This window comes from Chamaea fasciata, unplaced genomic scaffold (genome assembly GCF_029207755.1).
Source record: "Chamaea fasciata isolate MVZ Bird 193981 ecotype frontalis unplaced genomic scaffold, bChaFas1.0.hap1 SCAF_1, whole genome shotgun sequence".
Lineage (NCBI taxonomy): Eukaryota > Metazoa > Chordata > Aves > Passeriformes > Sylviidae > Chamaea > Chamaea fasciata.
Window position 1 is genome coordinate 19,145,696 of NW_027094086.1, and position 17,406 is coordinate 19,163,101.

At 40.2% G+C, this 17,406-nt stretch overlaps 1 protein-coding gene across 1 annotated transcript in view; it reads right to left on the reverse strand.

Annotated features, from left to right (window-relative positions):
• OXR1 (oxidation resistance 1) overlaps positions 1-15,818 on the reverse strand; it is a 261,917-nt gene extending 246,099 nt beyond the window's left edge. The window contains exon 1 of the mRNA XM_066177402.1: positions 15,727-15,818. The gene's annotated coding sequence lies outside the window, so the exon portion shown is untranslated. The remainder of the gene's footprint in view (positions 1-15,726) is intronic.
• Between the last annotated feature and the right edge of the window lie 1,588 nt (positions 15,819-17,406).

Consider the following 17,406-nt stretch of genomic DNA (forward strand, 5'->3'; position numbering starts at 1 on the left):
TTTTCTTTTTGTCTTATCTCAATGCTACATTTTTCCCTAGTTTTCTTCCTGATACGAAAGGATGCTGCTGGGCTTCTTTTTGTTAATTAGAAACAAGATCCTAAGACCAATATAGCAACAGCAGAAGAAACTATTCCCTCACGGTGATCCTCTGATATATGACAGGAATTTTAGATATTGTAAAAAATTTCTCACAAAAGGCTGACTCTAAATTACCAACTTTCAATTCCATATGGAAGAGACAATACTTAACAAAATGCTTGACACAATACTTCATCTGATGGGTAAAATACAATTTAAAAAAATTAAACCTTCCCATTCAAATTTAACTATAATTTCCAAGTACTATGTGCAATAGAACCTAAAGAATTTGCAAGAAATCTAGGTCAAAGCAATTTTATTTTTGACTTTGTGAAATTAAAAAAAAATAATAATAAAAGAGATTAATCCACATGAAAATTAACATGTTTGAGAGAGAGACAGACAAAGTTACAGACATACTCAAGACAACATAGATCAAATAGGACATGAAACAGTCTGAAACTGTATATAAACACCTAAATATACTAAAAAAGATTTCCAAAGGCGTCACTCTTTATTTAACAGACCACTGGTCAAAGCAGTCCCAGTCCGAAACAAATAACTTCATAACAAGCTACACCAGAATAACAGTTTGGATTAATATCATCTCCAGATGGAGTTTTCAACTTAATGAGCAACCCGTAGCATGAAATCTTGCTGCCAAAATCATACCCACTCCATTCTGAACAGAGGAAGAAGCACAGAGATGAACAGAACACTTTGGGTTGCACTAACCACCCTAAATACATGACTAAAAGAGTCTTTATCCTAAGCACTTGAAAGGATATGTACGATGAATGACTCAAGATATTAACATCAGGCCATTCACTAAAAAACAGACTACAGAAATCCTGAGGAAATGTGGTATGACAAGGCCAGAGCTGGATCAAAAAATCCTATCAAACTTCCTAACAAAAGCCTGTAAAATCAGTTCAGTGCTTATCCTATACATAAAAATTCACTTCACTCAAATAGAAAAAGCAGACTGATTTCACAGCAGGGAGCTTCTCGACTCATAAAACTGAGGTCGTAAATTCACTCTCAAGAAGAAATTAAAATATAAAGCAAATTAAAATTCACCACTGCAGTTATGAAACAGTACACAGGTTTACTTTGTCAAATGAGAGATATTGTAGAAAATATATGAATCTCATGGACAAGGAAGTAATTGAGTAAAAACTACAGCATTTTCAAATGTACAAGGCATAAGATTCACATTTAGATACTCAGGAAATTTAACACCACAACCAGAGAAATTTAAAGTCAGGTTCTATCAATTCCAAAAGGATCACGGTAAAATATCTCATCAGAAAGAATGCTCAATTTGCTAGCATGCTTCTAACATCTAGTTTTGTGGCCAAACACGTAATGATGACACTTTGCTTTTCATTTTTCTATCACATGTACACAAACAAGAAATAAGTTAAAGGATTGAATTGAATTACCCCTATTGCCACTTACAAAACATGAAAACAAAAGATGCCATTCTCAAACTTAACCTGAAAAATAAAGATACAGTATTTGTGAGGGCTGAATTTAAGAAAATAAGGTAGCACGTCAAGTAGTTTTGGTCATCCATGGATAGAAAGACAGACACCCTCGTTGGAAAATTCAAGATCAAAGGTCTAATTTAACTATGCAGAATTAAATGATGGAGCCTGGAGAGATTATGCCTTGTGTATACTGTGCCCTGGCATGCAACTTTCTGTCTGATTTCAACCTCATCACCATACACAGCTCTTACTGGCTTCAGTAAAGGCCCAAGTATTTTTGAACTTCTAAAAATAAGTAAGAATTTAGCACTGCAGAAAATCATGTCTAGCAATGACTGAATTTAATTCTATTTAGGAGCAGCTAAGACCCAAGATTTAGAACAGCAAAAATATCACCACAGACATTACACTGCTTTGATCTTAGCACTGAAACAGAGTAGCCAATTATATGAACCTTTTATTGTGATATTTATTTTGTTTTCTGGCCAATTACATGTACAGGTATAAGACAGGAGCCACAAGTCCCACACATACTCTCAAGTCATTATGTTTTGCTTTCATCGCTAGGAATGCTACAAATGCTACCAATACTAGAGTTTTCTTATTTTGAAGATAATTTGTGCTATAACAATTAAGTTCTGTTGAAGCCCTAGATTCTATCTTATGAAGCTGTAATTCCACTAAAATTCACAAGAAAAACAATCTAATTATTTGTTTTTTCAGAGAACCTTAGAATTATGAACTGTTACTATAACTGAACTGTTACTGAACTTTCACCAATCAAGTTGTTTGAGAACATTCCTTAAAAACTTCTTGGGACTGAAAACAGCATGGAAACAGAAAAGGGACTGAAATAAATCTGGTTGGATTCAGAGCTATTTGCATTATAATATTAAAGTGCAAGAAGTGCTGAATGACAGCAAGTGGTAATTGAAAAGACAGATCTCAGATAGAGAAGCCTCATGAGAGAATACCATGAAAATGGCAAGTACTTCAATTTTAAGATGGATTTGCAATTGTCTGTTTGTGAGTGTTGATAATACCTTAAGATCAATAAGACAGAAGTGAAACATGTGGTGCCTGTATCTAAGTCTCCATTTGCAGAGTTTTAAGATTTATAAATGCTCACTTGGGACATTTCAACTACAATACAGAAGAAGAAAATGGGACCTTAGTTATGCCTTTGTAATAAAGCTAATTATACAGTCAATCTTTTTCTATTTAAAACTTAGAACTGGTTTTAAATTTTTTCCCATTCTTTTTCCTAAGAAAATATATCTAGTTGCTTCTTAATGTCTCAACTTTTTTTGCAAGTCATTATTAATATGAAAATCATCAAAAAGGTTAAGTAATATCTTGGGTTTTATTATTAGGTTCAACTCTATATGCAGCGCTATCAATAATAACAGTGCTGCTTGCTCAAGTGCTACTAAAATGACACTGGACATTCATTCCACTATTTAGTAGTCTGATTTTTAGGATTACAGCAGTAGAATTGAAATCAGGATTGAGCAAAGACACCACATATTACCTACCAAACATTTTGACAGATCATTGAATAAAGGTCAGAAACCTGTCTGCTTTAGGAGGCTGTTCTCAGCAGATTAAAACAGGAGGTGACCAATATGGGAATCCCCTAGGTCTCATTAGCTGAAGAGGAAGGGAGTTTTTTTGTACTCTTGCTATTCCAGGTGGAAGTCCAAAGGAAAGCCTATATGTGCGTCATCCTCAAGCTTAGCACTGTTCTTTTTTTAGCCAAAAGGGGCTTATCTTATTACCCTTCTTAGCTGTGATGTCCACATATAACCTGAGAACTGCATCATCCCAAAAAGTCCAGGCAGCGCACAGGAAATGGGCCATCCAGACACCTGTGCCTTGCAAATGCCTAACTGGACACTGTTGTTAGTTCAGCATTGTACACCTCATTAATGTAAAATCACAAAGCTTCCTTTCTCTCAATGCAGGTAAAATTGATACACTGTAATAATTAAACCCATGCCTATGAGTTTTAAAAACTCATATGGCTTTGTTGAACTAGAGTGGAAGTCACTTATTTTTTCTGCCTGGCTGCATGCACACAGGAGTTTTTCACGAACAGCTGATGATTCAGGCTGCCTACATTTGTGCATGGTTTCCTCTATTCTGTTTCAGGTATTAAAGTGCAGCTATTACAAGCAGTTTTCACATAATTTCAGACTGTCTGCATTAGGCACTTTTTCCAGCAAATTTCAACTGTGGGACTTGCAAAGCAATTCAGGGAATAAGACGAGTGAGACTGACAGTGTGCATTCTTCCCAAAATTACTTCACCACTATCCCAACAGAATATGAGGGCACAAATTACCTTCTGTTCACTGCAAATACATGCACATAATGGGGGTGCTGGAGAACAACAGAGCCCTCTGACAGAAACCAAACACTACCACATAATTGAAATAAAATTTCAACACTTGTCAGAGGTTATTTATTTAATGTTGGTGCAGGCTTACAAATTCTCCATTCATGTAGAAAACTCACTACCATGACTATAGCCTCGTAAGTAAGAGATGGAGCTGCCTGCACCAATATAATTACAACAGTATCTGAGTCACAGACAAAAATCTGGCCCATGCTGATACATTATGCAGAACATCTATAAAAATGACAGTGCTGATAGCATTAAATAAGAGCTATGACCATGGAATGGGAAATGTCATTATTGATTCCACAATACTAAATTTATCCTTCATACAACAAATAGAGGGACATGAAAAAATGAACACCTTAAAAAGATAATGAGAAATTCAACAACAAAAAATTCTACTGTCTACTCATTATTTTTATTCAGGTCACCCAGTATATAAGCCAATATTTACCAAAAGATTCGAACTGTGAACTACAATGTTTCAAGGTCATTCCTTTCCAAACATAAACAGGATTTTAGTAGGAATCAAATTAGTTGGAGGAGAATGAAGGGGGGGGGGAGGGGGAAGGAGGGGTTGCTCTGTTCCTGTAATCTCTTTGTTTTACTGGCAAGCACAGTAGAGCTACTTGAAATTTTTGAAACAAAAGAGTTACACAAAATACTACTGTATAAAAAACTTCGCAAATTATTTTTCTCACCATATCAGGTTGGACATTGCAAAGAACAAAACTGAGGCATTTGTTCCTCTCTATACTACAATGAAAATACTCAAGGTTTTATATCACAGAATGAGTGGTCTCTTCTGACCACACCACCAACAGCAGCAATATGTTTTGCTGCTGTTCTGTCCATTGGGGAGAACAATATTTAGATACCACTCACATGTAAAAACACCCTATAAAATCAGTGGTGCTGCACCAGAAAAAGCCTTATGCATTTTAAAAGCGGATTAAGAAAAAACTACAAATTTATACTTTCAGTAGCATGCACATCCAGTTCATGGCAGCTTAGTTCCTTAGTTCTGACAATTAGCCAGAAGGTAGAAGACAAAAGATACACATGGACCTTATTATAATAAATATATAGATATAAACATATGATGGTTGCTTCTCTATTGACGAACAGAAGGTAGGAATATTCTCCACACATGGCTCGAAGCTATTAGCTATACACTATCTGACCCTTCACTAACACATGGGAAGAACCTATTTTTCACTACATGTTGATTTGTAGAGCTGTTCAAGGTAAAATTATCCAGCATCTTCCATATGTTAAAACAAAATTAGTTAAGGTCTGACCCTGTCCCAGACTCTGGAGCCTGATGTAGCTTTTAAGGGAAGGGTTAAACTTTTTTATTTTACTGAGCGACTACAGTTGCTCTGTACAGTTTTATTTGGTTTAGATCATAAATTCATTGTAAAAACATCTGTTGATAGGAAAGATCAGAACTAGAACTTCCAAACACAGACCGCACGCAAGAAGAAAAAAAAATTACAATTTTAGGCATGAATTTCAATGTAGTAGTACTCTGAAAGAGACTAAGCCATAGTTTCTGTAATCTTCTGTCTCAAGTTCAGTTAGTTAACACCTTGATTTAAGGTTGAAATTAAAAGTTGTTCTTGTAGCTCACCTTTAACCAGCCATTCTCAAGTCATTTTATGAGACTAGGCTCCCAAAGTACAACCATTCTTAAAACATTCCCCTAGTGGTCTCACATAAACTACTTTTTTGCATCAGCATTTTTTTTAAAAAAGGAAAAATTAATGCAGCCAATTAGCAGTACTAAAAATGTACCCATAATAACAAAGATTAAAGAAAGCCAAAGTATGTAGAGGCAGGCTAGATGATTTGGGGTAGGTAGAGAAAAGTTTTGACCCAAATGGTCACCTGAGATCCAGTATTGTTCTTCATAATTGGGAGCCATGCACTCTTACTAGTACATTAAATCATGATTATATTGTATAAATGTACGTGTCCATTTGCACAGAGACAAACTTTTTCTTCATACAAAGTGATACATATATTTTATACATCAATACAAGTAGGTTCTCTTCAACATCAAGAGCCTAGTTGAGACAATATCAAAACAAGTAACACAAAAAATACTGTTTCAAAGAACAGAAACTTTTTCTAAATGTCATATGCTAAGGAACAATGACAGTAATCCTGTTATAACTGTGATGATTTGCCAGAACGAAGAAGACTTGCCTGCGCTCCTCCTAACTGCTCTTGCACAAGGCAATAGATGTGTGTTTGGAGAAAGCATCTTAGAAGATTATATTCTGAATTCCTTCAGGAATAATGTTGTGTTTCTATTCCATAATCAAGAAATTGATGATAGGCTTGCTTTCTTTGGAGAAAATACTATCATTTTACCTTTCTTTTCCTGTGAGAAGGTATGATTAACAATGCACCAAGAACAGCATGGAAGATGTAATAAGATTGTCTTTCACATTAGCCCATTACTTGTATCTTAGGCATAAACACATTTGCAGGATTCAGATGTCCTACAGCCCAGAGTTGGTCACAATCATTAATTTATCAGAATTCAATTTGTATTAAATGGGAATCTTCCTACACAAAGACACATGACAAAACACTAGTGGTTTAAAATTGCAATAGTCTGGAACTCCAAACAAACTTGAGTAATATAATCCTGGCATGGAAACTGAATGCTTGATGCACTGAAATTTGCATGGTGCCACTGTTTAAGTACTGTGGTATAAAATGTCAGGTACAAGCATCTAGAACACTACAAGCTGCTTACACCAGCTACACTGCCTCACACCATATCAGTCTGTATTTCTGTAGATTGGCATAACTTACATCCATTTATCCCCATTTTTTTCAGACTAGTCTTTAAAATCCTTCTAATAGTCATCATAGAATGATTCAGGTTGGAAGCAACCTCAAAGATCCCCTAGTACCAACCCCCCTGCCATGGGCAGGGACACCTTTCACTAGACCAGACTGCTCAAAGCCCCATCCAGCCTGGCTTTGTACACTTCCAGGGATGGGGCATCCACAGCTTCTCTGGGCAATATGTGTCACTGTCTCAACACTCACTTAACATGAAGTGAACTAACTCATAGGTATTAAAGCACATTGGTGACTGCCTTTGCCTTCACACGGGTATAAAACTGGCTCATTTTGGCAAATGTGAATTAATACACATGGAAAACATTTACATAGCTTTGGAAAAAGAAGTTACTGTGCTTTTCACGGGAAGTTATTAAAATCAAATCTTCTTATTATCTAAAGATCTACTGGCTTACATAGAGGTATACATGTGGAAAACTAAAACCAGAAAACTGGCCAACAACATGACTGAGTATTACAAAAGAGTGGACGAAATAAAGGAAATATTTTTCTTCTTTCTTTTGGATTCACTCAGACTGCAACAGAGACAGGTACTTTTGCTGTAGTGAGCTGTAATTAAAATAACTGCAATGGGGAAGTAGAAAACAGGATGCAATTAGCAGTCACAGGAATTTAGAGATCATGGAGATGGAACAATTTCCTCCCTATCAATGACAACTTTCATGTTTCCTCAAGATTTCCTTTATTTCACCTGAAGAAAGGCCCATGGGTTCCAACCACTGGTCTCTTATGTTCCCCATAGGAGCTGACAGAAGATGACATATCAATTAATTAGGAGAATTCATTTTTACTCCTGGTTGCCACAAAACCTTACAAAACCTCTGCCTTTGGGTGTGTACCTAGAAGTGACTGAGGGCATACTGGGAAGAGCAGTAACAAGTCTGCATTCTGCCTGTACTGCATTTTTACTATGTCTCACTCATAGGAACCTGGTATCTGCGAAAGGCAGAAGGTAAGGGAATTTGGGGGAAAATACATATGGGAGGGTGAGGGTATCTTTTCTGGGTGTTTCTCATTATCACAATATTTGCAATACCTTCCCTTTAAAGCTTCAGTGAGATCAAGCTTTATATCTAGGTATAATCTAAGCCTTGTTCAAAACTTACTGCAACATTTTTGACAGAACTGCAGGGAGACAATTTGTTGTTCACTGTGTCACAGTAAATAATCAGATGCAGACTGTCCACAGAAGTTGTGAATGCCCCATTCACTGGCAGTATTCAAGGCTTGGTTGGATGGGGCATTGGGCAACCTGGTCTAGTGGGAGATGTGCCCATAGCAGGGGGGATTGAAACTAGATAGTCGTTAAGGTCCCTACCCACTATGTGTGGGTGCATTTCATTACTGCATCACTCTCCGTCCAAACACTGCCAACTCCACCCAGCTATGCTGTTCCTCCACCTGGGTAACAACCAACACTGCCTCCATCACTGGGCATAACCACTTTGCAGACCTCTGCTAGTGCTGTTGGACATGATGTACATATGTACTAGAGTTCCAGCAGACACATAACATGATTTTGACACTATTCCCTTTATGGAGTGTAAGGAAAAGTATCACACTAAAATCAGGACTATTCGTATCTTAATTCTGTCTCACTTGCTGCTGTCTGTATTTACTTACTCTCACTAATGATTATGCGGACTGTTACAGAGATTTCTTCTTTCACAGTCACATTATCAGTACAAGGAGGTTTTCTCCCCCAGTTCAGAAGGCTGGTTGCAGTTTGATGAGGATTTTGTTAGGTACCAACACCTCATGTACTGTAGCTGCTATTTTCAACACAGTTAAGAACCACAGGTGACCAAGTGTCTAAACAATCTTCTCCAAAAGGAGAGATGAACAGCTTTACACAATTTTCAGCTATGTGTTCACAGACCACTTCTTTCCACCAACTGTTCCCACCAACACTCAGAGAGCACCATTTACTGAGTAGGCAGATAAGGTATTTGGTGTCTAGTCAGACTTGTTCAGTCTATAGCCTTAGGGTACTCTAGTTAAGCTCTGCTGGGATGCCAAAAGTCTCGGTTTCCTCACGAGCCTCTCCAAGGTGATCACTACGGTATCAGAGTATTTCACCAACACTAATGAACTTATCTTCTCATATCATGCTATGTTGTACAGCTGGTACAGATGTTACTGTCACTTCAGTTCGTGCCACCTCAAAACTTTCCTTACAATTTCTTACACTTAGCTATTCAACTGTTCCCATTTTAGAGGTGTCTAAGTTCCCTCACTGCTTCAGGTAAAACTTCTCAGTGGAGCCCAAACTCAGGTATGCAAGATTTCAGGTGAGGCAGACCTCAGTGAAAAAGAAATACAAGAAAAAGAGGTATGACAGTTTGCATATGGAAAGAGTTTCACAGTCAAGTGTTCCACATGGACCAGCTAATTCCTGCTACTCTCATCCTTTCTGGCATATGGAAACTGCATGCAAAGAAAGACACAATTTTTTTTTGCCATGGTGATGTAGTAATGGCAACAGAAGGTATGAGTGGGAATTCTATCAGTAGTTTAAGTTCACACATAAAATTAGTGTGGTTCTTTGAAAACTATTCAAGCAGAAAGTACAACAAGGGGATTGAGGCTTCATGTAGAAGTGAGATTGACTACTAATGACTTAGCATTACTCCTATGGCTATAATATTTCACTGCAGTTAGTTTTATAGTGACTTCAGGAAAAATGAAAAAAAGAAAAAAAAATGGAATCCCAGAGAAAATTACTGAAAACCCAAGGACACTAACAATAAGATCCCAATGGAGAATTAAAGCCAGAAGAAAAAAACATTTTGTTTCCTTTTTTCTTCCTATTCCTTCTCGTAGTGCTGAATAAGAGTTGTTTCCTTCTCTAAAGGGTATTTTAAAGCTGTTACAGTCTCTCTTTTCAGAATTACAAAAGATGTAATATTAATTGATCAATCACCTTGGAATATCCTTTTATCAACAACATGGATGCCCTGGCTTTTTTGTGCAACAAAATGCATACAACCACTTGGAATTCAACTGTCAAAGATTCAGATGACTGAACAGATTGGGTTTACATCAACAGTATACAAATATCAATTTCTGAAATAGAACGGTATTAATAATTTAAAATCAGAAAGGAAGTATAAAGAAGACTCACAAGTGAATCCAATTGCACTGCAGTGACTATAAATACTAACATTTTTAGTATGCTCTGTATTATTTATGAAATATGATTTATTACTAAGGTTTTATATAGCTTCAGTTAGATTAAGGAATATCTAATAACGTATTTACAGTTATTTTAGGAAGTATCTTAATGGACTCTGGCTGTGTTATGCTCTGGGAAAAAAAAAAAACACAGTTCTGACTATAGTATCAAAGTCTTATATTTGTATGCACGTCGTCTATAAAGTTTATGCAAAGATTTCTGGATACTATTTATCTATGCAAGTAATTCAGTTGAACTATGTTTTACCTATGAAATTTGTTTCACATCTATATGTCCCAAAAGAATTTTATAAGGAACACAGGAGGCAGACAATTCTTTTCTGTTTCCACAAGTCAGGTTCACAGTGAAATGAATGAGAATTGTTTATATAATACCTGGAAAGAAAAAGCATATCAATTAAGCAGCCATGCTATGTGGTTGCATTGTGTATTTTTTCTCCAGCCTTGGTGCTTGGGTGGGTGAGATCACCCACTGAAAAAAGACAGGATGGTTTCTAGTAATCTGTCCTGATGGCTGTGAGAATACCTGCCAGAACACAAGTGCATACAAACTATGTCAACTGAACAAACAAGATGCCTACACTTTCAGGAGGCAATACTTCCAGAGTCATCCCAACTTTGATACAGAACGGCTACAGCTTTGTTTTACATGGACAGTAAGAAACACCTTACATCCATGATTGCAAATACGCCAACTGTTCTTCACAGGGATGCAAAGGGGTATATGTCCCAGGCTGACCCAAAGTGCCAGTCCTTGGTCATTGATGACTGAATAATGTGTAAACTACAGCAGTGGATCTTGCACAGCTAAGGCTCCCATTCACAGCCTAACAAAGATCCCATCTTCCACAGAAATGGTCTTCCTTTTGCTTAAGCTCTGCTTAGTGTTCAAAATCTCTTTCATTCCTCTTTCACTGATAGATTTACCAACCAGTTATAAGACAACTTGTATCTATTTCACCATCAGAGATTTCTTTACATTCTCTTCTTCCTACTAGGGCCCTGACTTTTTCTTGCCCTTAGCATTTAATTTCTATATGAAGTTACTGCACATTAGGAAAAACATTTGCATCCAGGAGGCAATAGTTTATAGCTTCCAAGAGACAGAAAACAGTCTAACTGACCAGACACAAAAAAACCCAGGATTGAAAATACATAGAGGCAAAAGATTTGATGAGCTCAGTCTTATCAAGAGACCTTCATCAATTGACACAGATTTTCCTATTAAAAAAATTGGAACGGGCAGATAGTCAGACCTGATAGCTGAAGTTGAATAAAAACAACGCTAGCCTAAAAATTAGTTATTAATAGCAAAAACTTGGGCTAATTAATAACTGGAAAGGGTGCAACGGATTTGGATGCATACACAACTGTTGAGAGGGATTTACTCCAAAATATTAAATTAAGAAAACTTTTTTCTTCGAAGCGGTATGTTTCATTCAACTAGGAATTTACTTGGGTCATCCAGTTTCTGTTACATAGCAAGTCACTTCAAGTCCCTCAAGGTCCTTTCAAGCTTTAAAATGCCCATGGCTGTCCTGGGGAAATCTCCTTGTTCCTTCACAAGTTTTAAATCTCCTCTTGAAATCAGTCAGGCTTCCAGTGTTGAATAACTATTATGCAGAAAGTGCTAACCTTGGGGTGAGGGAGGGTAGTGAATAGGGCCCGAGTCATATGGAATAAAAGCTCATCAGAAATATATAAATCAATTTAGACATATCACTCTAAGCCTGAAAACAACAAGCTGCAGCAAAAAGAAAATAAAGAGGAGACTGATACACCTTTCACATTCTCAAGCTATTCGTAAAGGAACTCACACAATCCCATTTTTTCCCCTCATGTTACCATCCCTGGGCTATATGGGCAAGACATTACACATTGGACCCAGAGAAAGTCCAACCCTTTGTGTTGTGACAGGCAGTGTTTTTGCTCTGTGTTCGTGCTCTGCTGAGAACTCAATTATGACACACATCCAGCTTGTAGGTAGCTGTCCTCTCTTCCCTTTACTCCCATGTCTCCTTTCATGGTTTCTCAATCATCAAATAATAAAGATAATAAGTGTATTCCTGATGACTAACAAAGCAGGGCTGAATGGTCCTCATGACATTTAAGAGTTAGGGAGCTAAACTTCAAATTAGTTCTCAGCATAATATCTGTGGAAGATGGAAGACTGACACAGGTTTATGATTTTCCCTCTACTTCTCTCTCTTAGTTTACTCTATTAATAGGTAGTAGAATAACAACAACAAAAAAAATTAAATATGTCTTCAATCCCTGTTTTGCCAGAGTAATGTAAGAAAGCAGGAGGTACTCAGTTGCTTCAGTGAGTAGTTGAGAGATACAAGCAGTAGCTTTACATACAGGAGAAACTCACTACTTGTACTGCTGCAGCCACAGGTAAGGTTTTTCTGAGACAGGGGCCTCTGCTCCATCTGAAAGATTTTAACCTGCAGATCAAATAACTTCCTATCTTAAACTGTATGACACATCACGAGATATCCAGGAGCTACCTTCTCTGTATCTGTATCTAATCTTCAGTAAAACTTGTTGGAGCAGATGCTAGAATAGCAGGGTAATTTATAGCTCACTGCTACATGAGCCACACAAGCATCTGGCCCTAGCACAAAATACCCCTGATGATATTAAGAGAGCAATGTCTGTTTTGAACACCTGAGTGTCCTCTCCACAAGCTTCAAAACATGCGCAATTCTTTGCCTATCTCAAAATGATCCTTCTGCCTCTGATGGCAACAGTTCACACACCAGAGACACCCTACTTAAAAAATATCTGCTGCAATGAACAAAGAAGCCATCCCACTCTTAAGTAAATGGCTCTACTAAAGAAAAATATCAATATCTCCTGAGCTAAGCCATTAGCAATCATATAACAATCTTGTGCTAATCTGACACCCGACCATGCTTGTCAGTAGTAACTGTCTGCTCCTATAAGATTGTCACCTTCCATATGTTTCAACAGTACGCATAATTTAATGTTTTTGCTACAGTAATGTAAGAAACAACAGCAACTCACGAAAGGGTGAAGAAGAAGTAAATCACAGTAGCTCATCAACAAAAACAAGTGCGCAAAGACCTTGTAAATTAACAGCTGATCATTAGTGCTGACAATCCTAGACTACTGCCTTCTGCTACCAGCCTTAAATCATCACGTCCCTATGAAAAAAATAGATGTCATTATCATCAGGGTTTGCGTCTTTGGGGATCTGGGGGGGTGGGGTGGGGGCAAAGATTAATTGGGGGTGTAGCTTTTAAATTAAATTCAACAACAGCAACAAAAAAGTGTTTTTACATTTCTTTCCATAGTTCTGTTATTCCCCCAAATCCAGGAGGAGTAAGTATGTATATTTCCTACAATGCAAGAGGACACACTCTGTTAAAACAAACAAACCCATGGAAGATATTTCTTTAGATTAAGCAAACAGTAGAGAAAAAAGTTTTCACAGAAAGAAAGATAAGCACTAAGAAAAAAGATTAGTTACCTTTTTTTTCTGCTTAAAGAGAAACAAGGCTGTGCAAACACTGCAGATGCTAACTAGACATTCTTAAACAACTAACACGTAAGCCTGTTGTTACTATAATAATTTTCTCATCTCCACTAGTTGGGCTCAAACCTGGACAAGAAAAAAGAACCAACTGAGACTCTACAGGAATTATAATTCACAGCATAAATTTTAAGGATATCCTTATATGCTCTATTAGCATATGCTTTGACTATCAAAGAACCCTTATCTGGTTAGAATGCTGAAATATTTCTGTTAATATGTATGAGCTCTGGAACTAAAATAAATAGTATTAAAACATCCTAACTCTAAAATACAACCCAAATAATTAAACAAATTATTACTCCAAGAACATAAGGAAAGGCATTTTTAACATTCTGACTTTGACAATTTCTCATATTTGAAATAAATTTATTTTTAAAATACCTGGTATTATTTCAGATCAAATCTAATCACGTGAGAAAAATGGCAGATTGCCATGCATAAGAATTTCCCTCCTTATTTCTCACTATGCTGTCAACATAGGCTGTTCTTTCTTGCTGCATTCTCTTGTGGTCTTTGCAGCAGGCAGAAAGCATCAACTCAAGAATTCAGTTTTCCGTCATTATTGCATACTTATAAAAATGGAACTGACAGGACAGCAGTTTATTCATGCACAAAGCAGAGCCGAATCACACAAACTGGCTTTCAGAAACCCACGGAGCAATTGTTACTCTCTGGGACCGCTGCCTTGGCGGGCGGAGGTGAGGAGTTTCATTTGGTAGAAGGGAAAAGTTGAAGAGTTGCAGAGGTATGGAATCCAGCAGCCTTCCCGTCTCCACTGCATAACGCTAATTAACAGACTCAAGAACATACACAGTAGGAATGGCATCTTCTGCGTCTGTAACTATTTTTAAATGCACCTAAATTCTGACGAGGCTTAACATGCACACATTTATGACTTACATGAATATTCATGTCTGAGTACTACACCAAATCTAAGTCATTGTGCAAAGATAAGCATGGATTAAAAGTGTTAAAAGTCGGGTCATTAGACTGACGACAACTACAGGCATAGCCAAATGAAAATTAACACAGACTGTCCACCAAGAGCACCTTACTGGCCCTCAGTCCAATTCTTTCACCAGCGACACGCTAAGCTGCTCAAATTCCCTTTCCCCTATTACGACTTTAATTAGAAAACTATCTCAATACAACTTTGCTAACATCAAAAAGCTTCCTTTGAATAGGGAAGCAGCTTCTGAAACCTTTCCTCGATTCAGAGCACAGGAAAAGAAACTAGCTACACTATGCTGCTTTCAGCGTTAAGTGAAAAACTTTACATTCCCTAATATTAGGAACACGGAGCGTTAAATCGATTTGTACGTGAACGGAACAACAAAACAAGCATTTCTGAAATTAATATAAAATCCCATTTTCAGAGGCAAAAATCTCGGGGCATGCTTCGGTATTTGTTGGTTACTTACAATAAGTTAAAATACTGTACCTCTTCTAAACTGAAAGAACACCCAGAATAAATTGTCACATGAGAGAGCAAAAAAACCTGTGCCATTACAGTTTCTCTCCGAAAACCGTTTCTTTCTTGCGGTACCATCTGTTAAATCAGAAACTCCTTTGAACACCGCAGCCTCTCTGACTCTCACGGTGCGCTGACACTCGCACCGTACTTTCGCATCGCGCCTTCTCCGCGGGGCCAGCGCAGCCGCCCGCCTCTCTCGGCGCCGCTCGCAGCCGCGGACCGCGCTGGGACCGCACCGCGCCGCGCCGGGATTGCACCGCGCCGCGCCCGGACCGTCCACGCCGGCGGAGCCGCACACCCACCGAGGGGACGCGCTCTCCCGCCGCCGACCCGCGCAGCGCGGAGCCGCCGTGGCCGAGCCGAGCCGGCCAGGCCGCGAGCCGCTGACCCCGGGGCAGGCAGCGGAGAAGTTGTGGCCGCCCCGAGGCGCGCACCGAGGCGCCCCGGACGGGCAGGGGCAGCGGGTCCCGCCGCGCGTCCCGCCCGGCGCCAGCCCCCGGGCGGGGGGGTGGGCGCCGAAGACCGAACCCGAGCCCCTGCCCCGGGCCGCCCCTGCGGCGCGGAGGCGGCGGCACCGAAGCGGCGGCTGCCCCTCGCCCGCCCGCCCGCGCCGGCACCGTGCCCGCGGACAAACTTACTTGCGGGCGGCGGCGGCGCCCGCGCCCTCCTTCCCGCCCCGCGAGCGAGCGCAGCCCCGGCGCGGCGGCCGCTGCCGAGCGCGTTCGGACATGCTCAGTCCCCCCGCCGTGCGGAACCTACCACCGGGGGGGGACGGGGGAGCGCGCAGGAACAGCGGGCAGAGCTGGATGCTACCAAGAGGACGCGCTAAAAATAGGCGCTGCAGAAAGGAGCAGCTGGAGCTTAAAGGGGCGGCGGCCGCCTCGGTCCCCGCAGCCCCGGGCAAGGGGCGCCTCCTCCCCGCGGTGCCAGAGGAGAGGCTCTGCAACCGGGGCCTGCGCTGCCGCGGGGCTCCTGCCCGCGGAGCCGGCGGAGGAGAGGCTCTGCAAGCGGGGCGATGCCGGCGATGCCTGCACGGCCGGCGATGCCGGCGATGCCTGCGCCACCGCGGCCGCGTCCTGCCCGCTCCCTCCCTTTGCGGCGGGAGCGCTGGGCTGCGGCTGCCGCCGCAGAAGCGCGCAGGGGTGCGCAGGGCGCCGGGAGGGCTCCGGGGGGCGTCTGACGGGGTGACTGCCGGGCTCTGCCCCCTTCACCCCAGCGCCGGGCCAGGAGACTACCTCGGCGGCGGGCCATTTACCTCGGGGCCAGGAGTGTGTCTCGGGCTGGGCCATTTAACTCAGGGCCAGGCCGCCCCGTGGTGCAGCAGCTTCAGAAATGAGTTCTAGATAGTGAGGGAGAGGATGCCGAGCGGCGTTTCCATGCAGTGTTTCTCTGGAGACATCTCCATCCTGCTCCGAGGCGTTAGGTTGTGCGGACGAGCCTTGGGAAGTAACAAACGCTTAGGAGCTCTCCCAGTGTTCAGTCTCTCTCACAGTCAGATGAGAATGTGACAGGTCCGAGGCGAAGAGCGTGAAGAACAGCCCTCCTAAATATAGTTTTCTAGGCTGGAAGATCTATGCGGCAAGAGAAATTACATGATCACCTCTCACTGACACTACTGTGTTTCAAAACTAAGAGCTGTTTAAATTAAAAGCCGCCTAAGTATTTGTGAATGGGAATTTCTGATGGGGTTTTTAAGCCGTGGCTTATCATCCTCTACCTTCCTAAAAGGCCGACAAGAATAAACACAAGATTACCACATTGTTTTATACAGATACTGCAGAGCCTGAAATTGTACTACCCTAGCAGGAGTTTAGAGGTATTACTGAATTCTGCTTTTATGGATACAGAAAATTGCTGTTGCACAAAAAAAGCATCTTTACATAATAATAAACTGCTTCTAAAAAAAAAATCAGACAACATCTGCATCATGATAATTTGCTATTCTGATGACATCCTGTACAATAGTGTACAAGTCCACGTTCAAAATCTTTCATTCATTTCATTAGACATGAGAGATCACTGGAAGTTTATCTTCATCAGAACTCTAACACAGCCTTCAGCAGAAACTACTGCAGAAAAAACCCCTCAGTTACACGTAGGTGGGTATAATCAGGAAAGGAAGTGTTACTTGTCAGTACTGTCAAATAAAGTGAGAGCAAGGAAGCAATTTCCCTCGCAGACTGACATTCAATGGGATAGATTATTAGATAAGATTGTGTAGGCAACTACTGCAGTACTTTGAGAAATGAAAGGTGACGTCACAAAGATTATAGTATTAAAAAGGGACTGAATCAGGTTTTATTGGGTTTTTAAGGCCA